This window comes from Schistocerca serialis, chromosome 2 (genome assembly GCF_023864345.2).
Source record: "Schistocerca serialis cubense isolate TAMUIC-IGC-003099 chromosome 2, iqSchSeri2.2, whole genome shotgun sequence".
In the NCBI taxonomy this organism is placed as follows: Eukaryota; Metazoa; Arthropoda; class Insecta; order Orthoptera; family Acrididae; genus Schistocerca; species Schistocerca serialis.
In genome coordinates this window covers 358858607-358879556 of record NC_064639.1, presented here as the reverse complement: position 1 = coordinate 358879556, position 20950 = coordinate 358858607, and the positions used below count along the sequence as shown (strand labels likewise).

Below are 20950 nucleotides of genomic sequence, written 5' to 3'. Positions count from 1 at the left end.
TAGTAGAAATCCTTGGGTAACAGAAGAAATATTGAATTTAATTGATGAAAGGAGAAAATATAAAAATGCAGTAAATGTAGCAGGCAAAAAGGAATACAAACGTCTCAAAAATGCGATCGACAGAAGTGCAAAATGGCTAAGCAGGGATGGCTAGAGGACAAATGTAAGGATGTAGAGGCCTATCTCACTAGGGGTAAGATAGATACTGCCTACAGGAAAATTAAAGAGACCTTTGGAGATAAGAGAACGACTTGTATGAATATCAAGAGCTCAGATGGAAACCCAGTTCTAAGCAAAGAACGGAAAGCAGAAAGGTGGAAGGAGTATATAGAGGGTCTATACAAGGGCGATGTACTTGAGGACAATATTATGGAAATGGAAGAGGATGTAGATGAAGATGAAATGGGAGATACGATACTGCGTGAAGAGTTTGACAAAGCACTGAAAGACCTGAGTCGAAAGAAGGCCCCAGGAGTAGACAACATTCCATTAGAGCTACTTAAAGCCTTGGGAGAGCCAGCCCTGACATAACTCTACCATCTGGTGAGCAAGATGTATGAAACAGGCGAAATACCCACAGACTTCAAGAAGAATATAATAATTCCAATCCCAAAGAAACTAGGTGTTGACAGATGTGAAAATTACCGAACTATCAGTTTAGTAAGTCACAGCTGCAAAATACTAACACGAAATCTTTACAGACGAATGGAAAAACTAGTAGAAGCCAACCTCGGGGAAGATCAGTTTGGTTTCCTTAGAAACACTGGAACACGTGAGGCAATACTGACCTTACGACTTATCTTAGAAGAAAGATTAAGGAAAGGCAAACCTACGTTTATAGCACTTGTAGACTTAGAGAAAGCTTTTGACAATGTTGACTGGAATACTCTCTTTCAAATTCTAAAGGTGGCAGGGGTAAAATACAGGGAGCGAAAGGCTATTTACAATTTGTACAGAAACCAGATGGCAGTTATAAGAGTCGAGGGACATGAAAGGGAAGCAGTGGTTGGGAAGGGAGTAAGACAGGGTTGTAGCCTCTCCCCGACGTTGTTCAATCTGTATATTGAGCAAGCAGTAAAGGAAACAAAAGAAAAATTCGGAGTAGGTATTAAAATTCATGGAGAAGAAATAAAAACTTTGAGGTTCGCCGATGACATTGTAATTCTGTCAGAGGCAGCAAAGGACTTGGAAGAGCAGTTGAATGGAATGGACAGTGTCTTGAAAGGAGGATATAAGATGAACATCAACAAAAGCAATAAAAGGATAATGGAATGTAGTCTAATTAAGTCGGGTGATGCTGAGGGAATTAGATTAGGAAATGAGGCACTTAAAGTAGTAAAGGAGTTTTACTATTTGGGGAGCAAAATAACTGATGATGGTCGAAGTAGAGAGGATATAAAATGTAGGCTGGCAATGGCAAGGAAAGCGTTTCTGAAGAAGCGAAATTTGTTAACATCCAGTATTGATTTAAGTGTCAGGAAGTCATTTCTGAAAGTATTCGTATGGAGTGTAGCCATGTATGGAAGTGAAACATGGACGATAAATAGTTTGGACAAGAAGAGAATAGAAGCTTTCGAAATGTGGTGCTACAGAAGAATGCTGAAGAATAGATGGGTAGATCACATAACTAATGAGGAAGTATTGATTAGGATAGGGGAGAAGAGAAGTTTGTGGCACAACTCGACCAGAAGAAGGGATCGGTTGGTAGGACATGTTCTGAGGCATCAAGGGATCACCAATTTAGTATTGGAGGGCAGCATGGAGGGTAAAAATCGTAGAGGGAGACCAAGAGATGAATACACTAAGCAGATTCAGAAGGATGTAGGTTGCAGTAGGTACTGGGAGATGAAAAAGCTTGCACAGGATAGAGTAGCATGGAGAGCTGCATCAAACCAGTCTCAGGACTGAAGACCACAACAACAACAACAACAAGTAGCCTGAGATAAATCTCACTAATTGGAGACACAAAATGTCTTACGAGAAAGCCGGCCGGAGTGGCCGAGCGGTTATACGCGCCTCAGTCTGGAACCGCGCGGCCGCTCCGGTCGCAGGTTCGAATCCTGCCTCGGGCATGGATGTGTGTCATGTCCTTAGGTTTAAGTAGTTCTAAATTCTAGGGGACTGATGACCTCAGATGTTAAGTCCCATAGTGCTCAGAGCCATTTGAACCATTTTTTGTCTTACGAGAAACTACCAACAGCCTCCCAAGACTTCATAACAGCCGATGAACCAAAAACAAATCTGTTCCAATAGAAGTCAAATCAACTTCAGCCAACACTGAAGGCTAATCCAACTACACAGATGACTTACTTATGAGTAGGGCTTGGTGTTCTGCTCACAGTGAGCTCATTAGAAAAGAAGATGAAACTGGAAGCAGGGAATACAAGCAGTCTTGTCCGAGAAATAACACTGCCTTTTATCAGAAATAATTCAGAACAATCACGAAATTATGGAATCAGAATGACCACGTGATTCATGAGGTTTTAAACGTAACAACGCCGTGCTAAAAGACACTGCCGCAAAATTGATGACAGTTATTGGCGCGGCACAGAAATCACGTAGATGCGTCTTCAATAATTCGGATGCTTTGAGTATCTTATGAAAGTGACCCAAAAGGGTGTACGTTATTTTGTATAAATAGCCGCTTATTACTATAAAGTTGTTGCAGCGAAGAATTTGCTAAGTGGTGTCGTGGATTACGTAGTAAATGCTGTTATATAAAATGAAGACATTAATGACAGTAATTATGCTAGTAAAAAACTGCATACATAAAAATGTGGGGTAACTGCAATCTCTTTGGGCGTTAACTAAAGCGAAGCACTGTATCTGAAGTAAAGCTCATGACTGAAACGTGTCGTGCACCAAGCAGAGAAATGCTAACAAATCTGACTAATCTTTTATTCCTCGTCAGAGTTTTACATAATTTGATAGCGATCAATTTTCGTGCAGTCTGGTACGATAAAGGCTGCTGACAGCGAAGATGTCAACGTAGTGAACCGTTGGGACACACAATAACATTACGAAAAGTACACCATGACCACCGAAAAAGCGTAGAAAATTCGTGCAGAAGGCACACCAAAAGAATAATAGTAGGGCACAGCAGTGCGATAACTGCCGACACCAGTCCCGCGTATTTGATGCACACATAAAATATTACTGGTTCGATTACCGTTTCCTATTCCATAATTGGTGCACTTGTTGCGCTAGCAAATTAGAGGGGATTGACAATTTATTCCGCCTACCAAGTTACACTGAGCGTCTCCGAGCTGATTACCAAGTCACAGACGCAACACGCGACGCGACGAGACGAGGTCTCCTGTACAGGGATAGCTAACCACAACAGGTAATGTTGTTGGACTTTTCGCTTTAGTTATATGATCTGCGGTATGAAATTTGCATAAATGCATGGATGAAAAAACTGAATTATATAAAAATTCTCTCTCCTTATTTCATCATATCACTTCGATAGAAATTGTACAAACTGAAGACGTGTAGTAACAGACAACTAACTGCACTTTTAGAACGCGGGTGAACTTATTCGCAGCTTGGTATTTATCATAGAAACCGGAAACAAGACTAAAACCACCTTTATACCAAATAAATCCAATTGACTATCCTCTGTCCATTTCTTTGCTGAATGAAGTGTACATGTCACAACCGATGTCCAACCCCGTGCATTATTTCGGTTCATGTTTCGCAGGGTCATCCATTATCATCACGAGGATTATATTTTGTGCTCACATTTCGAAAATTTCATTAAGTGAAATGCACTTGTGATTTTTTTTTTTCTTTGTGTGTGTGTGTGTGTGTGTGTGTGTGTGTGTTGTAGAAGCCAGCGAGCTTTTTTTGCGTTAATGGTGGAATAATAACGTTAAAATACAGTACTTCTATGAAAGAAGAACTATAGAAAGTGAGGTGGTGCCCTCAGAAGGCACTTTCAGCTTCTCGGTCCGAATACGACGGGCGTCGGCGTGGAGAATGAAACAGTTTGATGCAGCTGCCTGGTTCATACTGGCAACACCGCACGCCACCAGGTATCGCTGACAAAGGCCGCTATTGACCGCTCGCGTTGCTATTTGAATATAAAAGCGGCGGCCGACGCGTTTCGCAGCTGGCGGCAGATGGACACGCGAATCGCGCTTCTCCATCCTTTCCGGGGCCGCGTCCATTGTTCGCCGCTGGCACTGTTTACGATAATTGAACGCCGCCCAGAAAGCATCCCATGCGGACTGCAGCCCCTACCAGAGTGGGGAGTCACCATGTTCGTCCGCTTGGGCGCACGTCGCGTCAAAGCTCTCGAAACAGCCAGGTCGAAATGCTAAGGCTCACTGTGTGCAAATTACACATTCATTCATGATTACAACCATACACTGTTTGCTTTTCAGTAATAAGTCCATATAAATAACACAATAACTTCTTAATGAAGTTTTTTTGGAATTCGTTCAAAGGCTTTTCGTGTGTCTGATTAACGAACCATGGCGGATCACACAGGTCGTGGCACGGATAGGGATTGACTGCACTGTTGCAGGTTCCAAGCGACAGCTGCTGTACACACATCATGTGATTTGCATTTGAAGAAAGCGTGTGTCTTGAAAATTATGGCTCTCGCTTGCTTATATATAATTTGTCATTTACCACCACCATCATCATCAGCGATGACTACTTGTCACAAATGGAATAAAAATTCACTAAATAACTAGTTACAATAACGCTAAATGCTTGCAATGGCTACGACAATCACACAAGAGCGCTCAGAACACTACTGAACTGTCATTGGCTGACGGAGAATGAGCGACGTAGGAGCAGAAGCAAGCCCAAACTCGATCGTCATCATTCGTGATTCCAACTACAGCAAGGCCCATTCTACTGAGGGTGAATAAAACGCGTCGTCAGCAACGTTTCCAGAGCTGTAGTGGCACCAGCTCAGCTAGTTGCTTACGGGAAAAGAAATCAGTAGAAGAAACCACCCTTGCATTCGAAATGATGCAGGGCATCTTTGTATAATCGAAATCAGTACAGCCGAACGCGGGACTCGGCAATTCCCAGAATCTAATGTCCAACCACTCCGCCCTCCATGTGAAATCGGTATCCGTCACGACATATGGAAGAAATTACAGATTTCAAATGCTTGAAAATAACTCTTAAATTAGTGTGACAGCAGCGCTTGTTTAAAACCTGCACACACTCAAACGCAGTTAGAAATCTATCTTAGGCCCATCACGCACTACAATTCAAAGCGTTTGGCGAGAAGTCGCTTTATGTATCACAGAGGCCGTTACTAAGTTAGCCTAGTTTTCAGGAATCAAGCTTCAGCTTTTAGACCCGATAACTGCTCACCTCAATGGCTTCTCCCTGCAAGTTATTCAGTGAAAGATCTATTTTTCAATAATACACCTGGTCTCTCTCCTAAGAATAGTGGAGTGCATTTTCCCTGGTGTTTTGGCAGATATTTGCAGTGTGTAGCTGGAGTTAGTCCAGTTTCTGCTCTTCATGCCTTTTCAAGTGACGCCCAGTGTCAACAGAAAGCGTCTGTTTGTTTCCCATTACAAACAAAATTATTTTTAAATCGGAATTTTACGTGCCGATTCTATAGAGCGCTCCCGAATTAGCCTAGTCAAATATGTGTTTTATCGGTGTATATTAACAAGGACATAAAACACGAGAGATAAACAGAAATCCAGCACCGAGTCAGAAACGCTGCACGTTTGGCGGTAGCAGTCAGCGCGTTCATGAGGGTGCTATCGCTGCTGGAGTACTGGTTATTCTTCGAGTTTTGCTGTCCCTGTTAATACATATCTATAAAACAAATAAGACACTAATCTGATACCACTCTACGGAACGGGAATGCACAATTCCGCTATAAAAGTTATCTTGTTTCTAGAGGGAAACAAACGGTCGCTTTTCGTCGACGCTGGCCGTCGCTTGAAGAACATGACGAGCATTATTTGTTTTCGCTGACTCCAGCTACACAGTACAAAAACAAATTTGCAAATATCTGCCGAATCACTCTGTACAATCCTCACAAAGAATCGGAAAGGCTGCAGCAGCCTTAATTAAGTCGGTGATATGGGTCTTCATCCTATGACATACGATTTTTGAATTTTCAATCAGCATTTACTCCAGTGGCTTCGACGATAGTGTGTATCATTCTTTATTCACGTACCTTTTCTATCGTTCTTACGCACGTTCACGTCTTAATGTTTCGGCCAGCGAAATGAATATGCGATATTCTACACTTACAAACAAATGCGTTTTGGTTGTAGTTCAATTTCAGAGGCATTGTCAAATGTGGTAGAATTCTATGTTACATTATCCATTTTCGTCGATTTGCTTGTCCTAAATAACTTCTCAAAACCTGAAAGCACTACCAGCCAATCTGCGTGATGGCGATTGGAAGTGACCGTTCCAATGAAACTATGCTGGGGTTACGCGCACACCTGCGTACGTTTTCCGATCTCAGGAAAAGCCCATTGACATTTTGTATAAAGTGCAGGGGAATCCCTTGAGTGACACAGCTTACGGACAGGCCTGTGCGGCTGTGTACCGAGATGTGACCTTTAGGGTGGCTGAGTGTACGCGCCGGAGACGCTAGTGAATAATGGCAGACACTGCGACGCTCGTTCATAGAGGGGCTGGCTCGCCGTGCCCTGCAGTGGCGGCACGGCAACGCAGCGAGAGCGCAGGCGGGCAGCCCGGCGTGCCCCGGCCCCGGCCCGGCCCGGCCAAGGCGGATCGATACGGGAGGCCGCCTGCCTCTGCCGGGACCGGCTCAGTCGAGCCGTGGCTGCTCGCCAGGCACCACTGCAGTCGCGCTAAAACACACTCCTTCCCGCCGCCGTACGGGTTCCGCTGGATGCTTCATGTCGGCAGGTCGCTTTGCCGTTCTGGGGTAAACAGCCGAAGTGTAAATGATGATGCCATGTGATGAATCGTATGACGCACGACTTAGCGTATAGTACCGCCAGAAATGTCTAAAAGGTAGAGCGTCACAGGGGTATTATATGGCAATACGTATTGACAGTTAACAGCCACAGTTCACGAAGACGGTGATTTCGCCAATATGACTGTCGTATCATTCGTCGTCGAATATATGGGTACTGTGGGAACACTCGAACAGGAAACGTTCGTTCGATTCTGTGCGCTGTGTCATATCGTCGTGCAAACGCTAAGCATAGTTATTACAACTAGAAGATTACTCGGCCTTCATAAGGAATTAATTGGGACGCCTAGTGGACACTGGGTTTATGTAAATATTGCGATAACAGCTTACAAACAAAAAAAACGAGTACACACACACACACACACACACACACACACACACTGAACTATCTTCCTGCACCTTCATGCTTCCAATACGCGATGATATTTATTTCTGAAGTGCGTGTCTTTGTGTACCTGAGAGAGTAGTAGTTTTTATCAATTACGTTTGCGGATTAAGTGAGCACTTAAGTTCTCCAAATTAGTACAACTGCAATTTTTGGCAAAGACTTTTGGCGTTTCCACCTCACACCGGAGAGCGTATTCCTAGTAATACTACCTCACACAATAAAATGGATGTGTCATGTGTCCTTCAACAGCCGGTCGGGGTGGCCGAGCGGTTCTAGGCGCTACAGTCTGGAACCGCGCGGCCGCTACGGTAGCAGGTTCGAATCCTGCCTCTGGCATGGATGTGTGTGATGTCCTTAGATTAGTTAGGTTTAAGTAGTTCTAAGTTCTAGGGGACTGATGACCTCAGAAGTTAAGTCCCATAGTGCTCAGAGCCATTTGAACCATTTGACCTTCAACGAATGACGCTCGACCGCAGGTACAGATTCATAGGCAGACAACAGGTTCATCATGTTGCACATAACGGACACGAGGCTGTGCTACTTCCTTTCAAAACATTAATGAAACAGTTCTTAAGCACACACGCACCAAATGGAGTTTTTCCAGTAAATTATGATTAAAAACAGTGACATGAAACTAAAATTATATTTGTACTACCTTACAACAGCAAAAACACTTCTGCTACGAAATAATAGGGTTTCTCTCAAATTATAGAAACATTCCAACAAACGTTTGGCTTTCAGCCGAGGGCAGGACGAGGATTCTTGACATACAATGGGATTAACAAAGTTTCATTCTTGTGAAAATAGAAGAGTATTTAGTCAAATGCATCACGCTCCTGCTACAGGTACTCAGTTTCCATTGGACACGCTTTTACCTACAACAGCTTTTTTTCGATAAGATCCACGACTTGGGAAACCCTTGTGGCCATCGAAAAGTCTTCTGAAGCTCTACTGAACACCTAGCACGTGTCACGACAGAATTAGGCAGGCTCGGGTTCCTGTGGCATGTCGAAGCTGTGAAGTATTTATCTGGCGCAATGTCTCTCTAACCGTCTCGAGAAGACGATCGATCACTATGCCACAAGTCAGAACGCCAAACCCGCAACTCCTTGCTCAACCCCAACCGTGGCATGTGGAGAAAGTAGAATACCACTGTCAGAAAGTGCCTCACTGGAACAGGCAATACTACTGGACGATATCTCCAAAGCATGTAACGTATTGAAAGTGAGATATACAAGGTTTCTTTGATTATGGATATAAGGAATTCAGAGAAGCTTGATTTTGCTCCCAGTTGTTAAATCTGTATTTTCTTTGATAGGTGTCATTCTTCCTGAGTAGCTTTGAGTATAAATCACAGACAGAAAAATTTCTACAATGCAAGCCTTCAATAAGCTAGAAATCAACTTGAGGTTTACCTCTACTGCACCGGGCTGTAGTACGTTTTAAAGAAATTAAGTACAGTTTATCATCTTTTACCGAACTCTCCATTCTTTCTCCCGAATCAACATTTAGAAGAAATACAAATAGAAAATCAATAATGGGAGAAACCTAAGGCCAAACAGTTACAAGCTGATGCCACTCACGCATATAATGCCACTTAAAGCAAAGTGAATTGGAGAAATATCCTTGAATTGAAAACTACAAGAACTGAATTAACCACAAAGCCGGTCCCAGGCGGCAACCTTAATTTCTTGGCGTATTGAGCATGTACGTATAGTTTCAGTGAATTAGTGCTTCGATCCCCTTTCAAATGTGCCACTGACTTACCGCTTCTCTAAATCTAATCAACATACTAATTTACCGTCGTTTACGACAGATATACAACGGTGCTTAAGTTTCGTGACTGTAAAATTCTGTAATTTTATGATCTTGTCAGCACTCATAACATGCAATAATATCGAAAGAAAAAGCACTGTGACCTTAGGTTATAAACAGCATTGGTACACCATTCAGGAAGGACAATCAATGATGAATGTAGTACGATGTGGCGTACAACACGCGGCGCATGAGAATCCACACAGTGGGCCTATTGTCATTATTTGTTATGAAGAGAGGAAAAAAAGGTCGTGTGGCAGCAATATCTTATCGGGAGGCGACATATCCGTTACAGCTCTATCCTCGCTGTTCTCACTCAAGGTCGCCTTCCGCCAGCTTTCAGATAAAAGACGGTTGAACAGGACGAGTGAGTCCACAAATTATTGAAATATATTTTTAAGTATTTCGTTGTTGTGTTAGCATTGCTTTAGTAAACTCAACAAATGACATCATATAACACCTTAAGGTTAAATTATTTAATCTGTTAATTATGCATGAAATTATATTTTTGACACTGTGTTTTTATGCGTATAAACAAAAAGCTGAGGCAAACTAGACGAAGAGATTGTCACAAGGTGGGAAGTCGTGGTGGACCACATCAAACCACTGAGAGGGCTGAGGGGACACCAAAAACTGGCCAGGCGCGAGTAGGACTCGCAAACTGGGTGTCCCGTACAAACTTAATTGTGTGCACAGGCAGTACATTCATTCCGGGAACCGAGAATTTCGAGCATGTTTGCCTCTTATCGACAATGATAACGGCATGATACCTGTCCCATGGATTCCAAGATTCTCGGGAATGTTTATTTCCAATAATATAAATGTGACGAAGTCATGTAGGAGGCAGGCGACCTTTATTATAAGAGAGGAGGAGGAGATTAGAGTTTAACGTCCCGTCGACTTATTGGTCATTAGAGATGGAGCACAAGCTAGGAATAAGGAAGGATGGAAGAGAGTCGCGGCTGTGCCCCTTGCGACTGAACCATCATATAAGATTTAGGGAAATCACAGAAAATCTTAAGATGACCGGACGCGGGTTTGAACCATCGTTCTCTCGAATGTGAGTCCAGTGTGCTAACCAGCGCGCTACGCCGCTCGGTCTTTATTATAATAATCAGTAATTCTGAATTCATTCAGGCAGACTGGGTCGCAATGATAAAAGTCAAAAACATCAGGCAAGAAATGACACTACTGCGACCGAGTCAGATCGAATGCAGAATTACTGATTTTGTTTTTTATTTCAAGATTGACAGCGAAATCAAATGGCAAGAAAAAGATTTTTTAATGGGATATAATTATTAATCAACAAGTTTCGGATTTCTTTCCCTTTACTACATTGCAATCTTACTCCTTGCCAAATTTCTTGGTTCGACCAACGGGAAGCACCCTGTAGGTTTTGATGTGTGTCTCTTCATCAAAAAATACAACCTAAATGGCCGTATCTGTTAGCTGCACTGACTTAGAAGCTTACATTTATTACAATGCGACGTGCTTATAGATCTTAGTATGTGATATCAATTTCAACTTGTTACGTCTACCCATACCTGAGAAAAAGGTATCTTAATAGACGGGCGCACAGTCAGATAAAAACAAATCGCGTGATGTAATTACAAACTTACAATTCTCGTTTTTTTTTTTTTTTTTTTCATTTGGTCGTACTGGGAAAGCTTCCTGTTTGCCAAATTTCATGATTCTGAACCGCCGGGAATTATCCTATAGATTTTGATGACTGAGTTTGCGAACATTACCATCTGTGATATAAATGGCCGTATCTCTCGAAAAAAATTTTTTTCCGCCAAGGGACCATAGACCTCAGTATGAGACATAAATTTGAACTTTGAAGCCCACCTGAGAAAAAGGTTTTTTTAAGTCGGACAGGCAAATAACAAAGCTATCCTATAAGGGTTCCATTTTTACCGATTGAAGCACGGAATCCTAAAAATAAAACTCTTATAAAGCTTCACTTTCACTAACGTGACAGATATTGTGGATCTGCCTATATAGGAATCTTCTGAACTTCGCATCTTATTATCTAAGTCAGTCGTGGGTAATGCGTAAACATCAACCACAAAAACTATCACAGAGAGACGTGTCACCCAACAGCTACTCCACCTCCAGGAGGAGTTACTTCATGGACATACTGAAACATTCGCATCGGCCAAGCCACAGGGATCGGCAAATTACAGTCTCTAGTTAGCCTCGTACACCTCTTGTAATTTCACAAGGTGTGCTTAGGCTCACATTGTTTGGCTTCGGATAGCCACCGAGTTTTAGGACAGGTGAGGAGTAGATCATGACGGAGACTGGTGAATGACGCAGGCTGGCGAGTGTAGTAGTGGGACAGGCGGTAGGGGCAGGGGCGGCATTCTGGCAAGCGGCCAGCCAGCGCCGTGGCGCAACAGCCGGCGCCGCCACCAGCCTTTCACCACGCTCCGGTCTCTGACCCAACGCGGCGTTCGCATCCAACCACCAGCTGACCAGGCCTGAGCAATCATGTTGTTGTCGTCACCACTCCGAATAACTTCTTTGTGCACCTTTCCACCGTTAACATACCCTGGGCAAGTATTTTCGAACCTGCATAGTTACTGGCACGATCGTCCGCATTGTATTCGGCAAGTATGTGATTAGTTCGAGGAATACTTCACTAATAAAATCCAGTATGTTATACTGGGCGGTGAATCATCCACACAAACAATAGCGATATCGTGTACGCCCCGAGGAAGCGCAATGGGACCTCAATATTTTCAGTATACATAAACGATGCAGTTATGTACAGAAAAATATGATCGTTGGTAGATTGTAAGGAACTGCAGAAAGACTTAGACAAAATTTCTACCTGACATAATGAATTGCATAAAATACGGGTAGATGTAAGATAATGCTTATTACAAAGAGAAAGATCTCGACAGAATATGGTAAAGTTTAGTGGCGGACATCTTGATAATGTCACACCCTGTAAGTAGATGCGAGTAACACTAAGGAGCGATGTCAACGCGATTGTCACGCAAAATAAGTATCAGCAAAGGCGAATGGAAGTCTCAATATACGTACGAAGGTTCTAGTAAATTGCAGCGCATTGTAAAAGAAATTGCGAACATCACGCAAGTGGGACAAACTGTTGAGTATTTTTCCATTGTTTGATTTCCTTACAAAGTAGACATGGCAACAGACATTTAACGAATCAGAGATGCCCGTCTGGGATCGTTACAGTTCGGTATTAGCAAAACGAGGGTGTAACAGGAATGCTTTGGGTTCTTAAGTGAGAAACCTTGGAGGAAAGATGTAGTTCCCACAAACAACTGTTGTGTAAAATTAGACAACGAGTATTCCGCTAGGACTATACAACTAGAGTCGGCCCCACCAAGAGTGCAAACGGGTGCACCGCACCCGGGCGCCGGCTCCAAGGGGTCGCCGATGGTTGAGCGCACGAACCATACTACGTTGCCTTAACTTCGGCTTCAGTTGGGGGCTTACCGTTACGCAGAAATGCTACAGCCGTCTCGGTGTACGACCATAATGGTGCCACCACCATCATATATCTCGCATAGGGTCCATCAGAATAAGAAGCGAGGGCACTGGAGCATATACGAGGGAGTTTAGACTGCCATTTTTCCCTCACTCAGCAAGCGAATAAAGGCATGAAAATCAGAAATAATGCAGACGCTGTACCTCCTGTATGTGTTGTACAGAGTCTTGCACAGGACGAACACTGACGGAAAAACACCGAGGAGTAGTTGTGCGACATAAAAGTTGGTAGGCGCGTTTCTACACATCTGAAAAATGATTTCTATTCAAATTTCGCACCAGACGCGTAATTGTGGTGTTAGTAGCGCCACTAAAAAGGTGCAATTCAGGTTGATTTTAAACACACGTTGTAACTGTCGTGAGCGTTATTACCTTCGTGACTGGTTGTGGTACGTTGATGTTAGTCATGAATGCCTTTAATGTGAGAAAGACGCCATTATCATCATAACACTGAGTTTGAACGAGCTCAAGTAATAGGGCTATGAGAACCTGGATGTTCCTTCAGTGATATTGCAGGAAGACTTGGCAGGCATGTAACCATTGTTTAAGATTGCTGGTAGCGCTGGTCACCAGAATGTGCGGTCGTAAAAAGATCGGGTTCCAGACGGTCAAGTGTCACTATACCGAGGGAAGATCACTGTGTTCGGCTCAGGCGCATCTTACTCCATCTGCAGCAGCACTCTGAGCAACGGTTGGCATCACAGTGACACAATACACAATAGAGTGTTACAAATCGCTTACTTCAAATAAAGCTCCGAGCCAGACGCCAAGTGCATTCCACACACAATTAACTACCGCCTTGTGCGACTTCAGTGGTGTCAAGCGAAAGCTTATTGGAGGGCAAAGGTGGAAGCCAGTTTTTTTTTTAAGAAACTGGTTCTGTCTCGGTGCCAGTGATGCCGTGTGTTTGTTAGGAGACCAACTAAGGGCCTGCAACCAACTTGTCTCCGCGCTACACACACTGGACCTTCATCTGGAGTTACGGTCTGAAGAATGATTTCCTATGACAGGAGGACAACTTTAGTGGTTAAACCTAGCACCCTGACTGCAAAATTTGTATGCCAGTCTGGTGATACGATTTATGCTGTCATTCTTGAACAGTATTCCAGTGGGTGTTTTCTAACAGGATAACGCTCGTCCACATTTCGCTGTTGTAACCCAGCACGCTGTGCAGAGTCACGATATGTTGTCTTGGTCTGCTTGATCATCAGATCTGTCTCCAATCGAGCATATGTGGGACATCGTCGGACAACTATAGCGTCATCCACAAACAGTATTAACCGTGCCTGCATTGACAGGCATGGAGCTCCCTCCCACAAACTGACATCCGACACATGTACAACACAATGCATGCACGTTTGCATGCTTCCGTTCAACATCGTGGCGGTTACACAGGTTAATAATGTACCAACCAGCATTTCACATTTGCAATGGCTTATCTCGCGCTTACATTAACCTCTGATCTTGGAGTGTTAACCACTTCAATATGTTACCTAGACGAATATTTTCCGAAAATTTCATTACTCTATATTAATTATATTTTGTGTTGAGAATTTTTTCCATCAGTGTATGTAGATGTTCCGCAGCTGCATCAATTGTAAACTGCATACTGTGACCGACCTCCGTCTTCTCCTACAACTTTTATCCTTCCTAATTTCCTCCATTACCTAATTAACTATTCCTTGATGTCGCAAAATCTGTCTACTCGCCATACCTCCCTATTAGTAAGGTTGTGCCATGCCTGTTAATCCTCTCCAGATCGTTCCAGTAACTCTCGATTAGTTATTCAATCTGCCCATCTAATCTACAACACACTATTCCAACACCGAAATCCAAAAGCTCCTCTTTTTGTTTTAAAAATGGTCGGAATTCAATGAAAAATTAATGGAAAAAGAAAAACGAATATTGAAAATGAAGTCGAAGAAGATCTGTGGTTCACAGCTCACCGAAACTGAGACGAAAATAGAAGTCGGCCAGTGTGGCCGAGCGGTTCTTGGCGCTTCAGTCTGGAACCGCGAGACCGCTAGGGCCGCAGGTTCGAATCCTGCCTCGGACATGGATGTGTGAGATGTCCTTAGGTTGGATGGGTTTAAGCAGTTCTATGTTCTAGGGGACTGATGACCTCAGATGCTTAGTCCCATAGCGCTCACAGCCATTTCACCCATTTTGAACGAAAATAGAGCCAGCAAAATATAGACCATTGTTTGCGTGCATGTGCTTTGTCATACAAGACGTGTGAATTTTGAAATTAGTGTGAAGTTTTATACGGTTGATTACTGCGGCATGGCTGCTAGTTGATAAAGTGCTATAACAAAAAGGCTCGGGAAAGTACTCTCGGTTGGTCCTGGGACAATTTCCATCCCACACGGCAACATTTATACCTGTTAATACCGTTTGTGTGTGAAACATTCTGTATTCTGTATTATCACAGAATTTTGCATAACAAGCCATTGTATGCAGTTTAAGCGATCTGCAGGACCTTTCTTTTCTTTCTTTTTTTCTTAATTTCTTACTTTAAAAAAAAAAAAAAAAAAAAAAAAAAAGAAGAAGGGGCAAAATATCGGCTGTGTACACCACTGACTCTGACAAAACCCATTAATAAAAGTTTACAAAACTTATCTCTTAGTAGGAAAAATGAAAATGGTATGTGTCAGCGTTTAGTCTGATAATGTATGCTCGGTAGTGTTCTGTACCTGGTGTTTGTAAATAAAATCCCCAGCCCTCTATATCAAAGTTATCACCTGCAAATTATATATATTTTTGTGCAAACATTTGTTCGTAGGTTTGATAAAAGGTGTCTGAATACTTGCTGCGCGTCAAAAATGAAATACCCGGAATTTGGCAATGAAGGGAACGGGGGGAGGGGGGTGGGGGGGAGGTAAACTTATAGAGGGTGACCTAAGCTTGACTACGGTAAGCAGGTTCAAATGAACGTAGGTTTCAGCAGCTATTCGGAGATGATGAGGCTTCCACAGGCTGGGCTAACATGGAGAGCTGGCGTCAAACCAGTCTTTGAACTGAAGGCCACGACAACAACAACACATTTTCCTTTTTAATATTTCTTGATCTTCGTATGGAAGGTAAATACCACAGCATACAGTCAGCAGCGTACGTTCTTGATAGCTCTGTCCTGAATATGGCACAAACACGAAATATTTGGGTATGCGAATACTTTTTGTACTCACTGTAGGGCCCAAATGGAAGCGTGGGTAAAGGGTGGAATAGAATGAGGTAAGCAGAGTGGAGATTTGAGTACGTGAATCGTGGTGCAGAACGACGTACACTGGAACTGCCGAAAGCAACGATGGTGTAAGGCGGGCGCGGGGATTTTCCAGGGAAGGCTGGTAAACATGGGGTAGGCAATACGGAGGGGAACCGCGGAGGGGCAAAAAACGCGAGGGACGACGGCGCGGTTGCCAGCTGGCCAACAGCATCGTCCCCAGCCAGCGCTCTGCTGTCTTCCCCGCTATCTCACGCTTGGCCGCAGTTGAGCAAGATAACAAGCCACCTACTACTCATCACCAGCTCTTTATCACTACCTCAAAATTAACCACAAGATAAGTTAGAAATTACACGTGTTACTTACAGGCAAGTTCCCCTTACTTTCGTATTTCCTAATAAATCATTAACGGATACATTATATCTGCTGCTAGCAGGTTTACTCCACCCTTGGTACGTTTACATAAGAATAAGAAACGTAAGCAATTAACAATATAAACTAAGGGCAGTTTAATTTCTGCAATAAAGCAAAAACAGTAACCTGCTACTGTAAATGATACTATTTACTAAAGACAACTGGTCCAGTTTCCGATTTAGAGGAGACAAGTTCGTCACGGACGGCTCTTCACATTTAAATATACACAATGCTTTGGTGTACACATGATTTTCATTATGAGGAATTATGGCTGATTTTCATTATGAGGAAAAGTCTTGAGCACTGGTAACCTAAAATAAAAAACGATTTAAAAGTACATTTTACTGTTTTCTAACGATGAATTAAAATAATGTTAACTTCAAGATAAGAGCTGAATTTTTTTTGGTTCAAGTACAACACAGCAGTTTTTCTTAAACCGTTTTACGTTATAAGCCCAAAGAACTTTCGCCTGAAAGAAAACCGCCAGTATCACGTAACAGAATCATCAACGTTTAATTTTAAACGTGAACAGTCATCTGACGAACATGTCAGTTCGAAACCTACGAAGACGCCACTTGTTCTTCATAAATAGCATTATTGACTGTGGCCGTTTGCTATTTTCACCTTTCCCTAATTGACTTGCATTTTCATACAGCTAGTGTCTCACTATGCAAATTTTCGACAAAACGTCATAAAACCAACTACTAGTACCGTCGTTGCTCGTGCAATTTCAGGTTAGGCCTATTTACTTTCATTATATCTTGGCTACCAGTCGCTAATGAGCCGAGTATGGTGATGTACTAAAAAAATTGCATTTGAGATTTTACTGGGTACCGAAGGAAAGAACACTGCGACACACTAGCCGAACAGAAAATACCAGCAATCTGTATTATAACATTAGTTTCTGCCGTTGACATCCTGCGCAGAGATTACAGTTCTTTTGCTCCAAGTCAACCCAACAGATTAAGGCCAGAGCAATCAGTAAAATTATGGTGCCTTGAACTAGAATATGAGATTTGTTATTTGAGAACGAAAGTGCGAAACGGCAATGTGCAGTTGGCAGATTAGGAAGTAAGTCTGTTTTCATTAAAATCCCAAAAGGAAATTGCCTTTACTGTATCAAAAAACACGAAAATATCAATTTTTAACAACGAAGAAATAAATAATTATCATGTATACATCATGTTGAGGTAACTACTGTACAAAATTGAATAGTTTAGGTTGATGGGAGATGGTCATATTATCAGCTTGTGTTATTTCTTTAAAATAATATTTGAGCCTCTGAACATATAACATTCGAGGTAGAACAGTTTTCTTTTTTCGTCAGCAGTCCTCTGTCTACTTTGGTGTGGGGCCACCACGATTTCCTGTTCTGTAGCAAATATTTCACCTCCAAGTAGCACTTAACATCCAACTTTCTTAATTATTTGTCGTATATATTCCAAACTTTGTCTCCCTATAACATGTGCCCTCAATGGCTTCCTTTAGTACCATGGGAGTTATGTCCTGATGTCTTAACATGTCCTATCATCTGTTCATCCTCCTGGTCGGTGTTTTATGCATATTCCTCTCCTCCCCCGACTTTGTGAGGTATTTACAATCTTAACTTGTTCTAACTCTTCCAGTCTCCTTTCACGTTATCCTAGTCAATCACATCCATGCACACAACGATGCACTCCATACGTGCATTCACGCAAATTTCTTCTTCAAATTAGGAATGCTCACTCCACGCGAGCTTCATATGTCCATTTTTTTTTCCGTCTTGCGTTATGTTGCTTCCATGTTAGCAAAATTCCTTCACGTTGTCCCCAAATTTGTTGTCAAGTTGTTGCCAATTTCATTTCTGCAGTTATCTCATACTTTCGTCTTTGGCTTACTCTCTCGGTCTGTATTTTGTTTTCAGTAGTCATCAGGTCATGTCTTAGGGGATAGCAACGTTATCAACAAATCTTATCAATGATATCTTTCCACCATGAACTTTAATATCAGGTACGAACCCTCTAATTCGTTCGTTGCTTCTTGGAAGAGTGGAGGAGGAAGACTGCATCGCTATCTTATGCCTTTTTCATCCGAGTATTACTCTCTTGTCGTCCCATTCTTATTCTTTCCTCTTCATTCTGGTAGATATTACTTCATTCTTGTAGATATTGCTATGATGTCAAATATTTTGAGCCCGAGCTTTTTCTTTTTTCTGTGTTGATAGTGTGTAACAACCGAACAAAGAATCAAACGCGCTGATAATATTCCGTATGGCTGGACCTTAGCCCTTTCAAAAACTGAAGCCGAAATCCTACAGACGATTTACAGTACAGTAAACAAAGCAGCCAGCGATAACCTCGGGCCTCATGTACTTCGGCCCCAATGTTTCGCTGGGAGGAGATGTATTCCGAGCTGTGACAGTGATAAGCCAGATAAAAATAAACAGTTTGTTAACGGCGTTCCAAATGGTGAATCTGGTCGTGCTTTCTATCCGTTGAAAGCAACACAAACGCTCACGCAAGCTAAATTGTGCCTTTCTCTCTCCCGTTTTACTCCTAGCGACCTCATCAATAAATGATTCTAGTAATTTAGTGTTACACCATAATTTTTCATCTGTACTGGCAACGATTTACACAAGAATGGAAAATTGGTAGAAGGCTGCCTCGTAGAATATCAAATTGGGTTCGGCAGAAATGAGAAACACGCGACGCAATGCAAACCCTACCTACAACTTATCCTACAGGATATGTTGAAGAAAGGCAAATTTACGTTTATTATGTTTGTAAATTTAATAGACAGCGTTTGAAATGTTGACTGGATTACAATCTACAAAATTCTGAAAGTAACAGGCATAAAATAAATGGAGCGATAGAATGGTTCAAATGGCTCTGAGCACTATGGGACTTAACATCTGAGGTCATCAGTCCCCTAGAACTTAGAACTACTTAAACCTAACTAACCTAAGGACATCACACACATCCATGCCCGAGACAGGATTCGAACCTGCGACCGTAGCGGTCACGCGGTTCCAGACTGTAGCGGCTAGAACCGCACGGCCACACAGGCCAGCTGGAGCGATAGACTATCTACAACTTATACAATGCCGTGATTGCAGTTACAACAGTCGAAGGAGAACAAAGGGCACAATAGTTGTGAAGGGAGTGAGGCAGTGCTGTTACCAATCCGTGGTATTATACAACCTGTACCCTGAGCAAGCAGTGAAGGTAGTCGAGGAGAAATTTGGAAAGCGAATTAAAGATTACACTTTCAGATTTGCCGGTGAGAATGTTGAGTCTGAAAGGGACTGCAAAGGGTTAGAAAGATCAGTTGAGCCGAATGGCTAGTATCTACAAACGAAATTATATAACGAACACTGATAAGGCTAATGGGATGTAGTCGAATAAAATTATGTGAAGCTAATAGAATTAGATTGGGAAATGAGACTCTAAAAGTAGTCTGTGTGTTTTGGCATTAGGGCAGGCAATTAATTCACCAATGGCCGAAGTACAGTTTGTAAAGTGCAAAAAAAAAAAAAAAAAAAAAAAAAAAAAAAATGGATCTGAGCACTATGGAACTTAACATCGGAGGTCATCAGTCCCCTAGAACTTAGAACTACTTAAACCTATCTAACCTAAGGACGTTTCACACATCCATGCCCGAGGCAGGATTCGAACCTGCGACCGTAGCGGTCACGCGGTTCCAGACTGAAGCGCCTAGAACCGCTCGGCCATTCCGGCCGGCTGTAAAATGCAGACTGCTAGTAGGAACAAAAGCATTTCTGAGAAACAAACACACGTTCGCTAAAATTTAATACAAATTTAAGTGTCAGAAAGTCGTTTCTGAAGATATTTGCATGGAGTGTAGCCTCGCACGGAATTGAGGCGTGGATGGTAAGCAGTTTAAACAAGGAACGAAGAGAAGTTTAAGCTGGAGAAGAATGCGCAAGATTAGGTGGATGTATCATGTAACTAATGATGAGGTACTAAACAGAACAGGGAAGGTGGGAAATTTGTGACACAACTTGACAAAAACAAGGAACAGGTTAATAGGAGACAATCTGAGACATCAATCACCTACTTTACTGGAGGGGAGTGTTAGTGGTAAAAATCGTAGATGAAGGGTAAGAGATGAATACAGTACGGAGGAAATAAATGTATGTAGGTTGCAGGAGTCAGGCAGATATGAAGACGCTTGGAGAGGATCGGCTAGCGGACAGAGCTGCGCGAACCGGTCTTTGGACTTAAGACCCAACACCATTATTTAGTGCTTATAAACAAAACCATTGTCATGTACCAATATCTTATGACTTTATTCTCGGAAATTGCATTTATTGGTATTTTTGCGTCTTATGATATTCCACAACATACACGATTGGGTTCATGCTGAATCTCTCTTACTCCGATCGACACGTTACTTCCGATACACGAACCTGGCAGAATGCCACCGGCGAAATACCAGCAGAGCAGTTCCCGTAGCCCTGAAACGATGTGGGCGAACGTTTCCGCTCGCGGAGAGCATAAAAACGGCGCGAAGGGAGCGCGCTGTACCTGCTGCGCCGAAGGCCTGCACGCCGGCCTCAAATGTCACAGCTGCAGCGCCGCTACATTTACCCACCAAGGCGAACGAGGTCGGCCGGTGAGAGGCGCGGGCGCAGCACCGAACACAAGCA

General features: G+C 42.7%; 1 protein-coding gene across 1 annotated transcript in view; it reads right to left on the bottom strand.

Annotated features, from left to right (window-relative positions):
- The window catches only part of LOC126457175 (protein split ends), a 370024-nt gene that overhangs the window by 313412 nt on the left and 35662 nt on the right, over nt 1-20950 (bottom strand). The window lies entirely within an intron of this gene.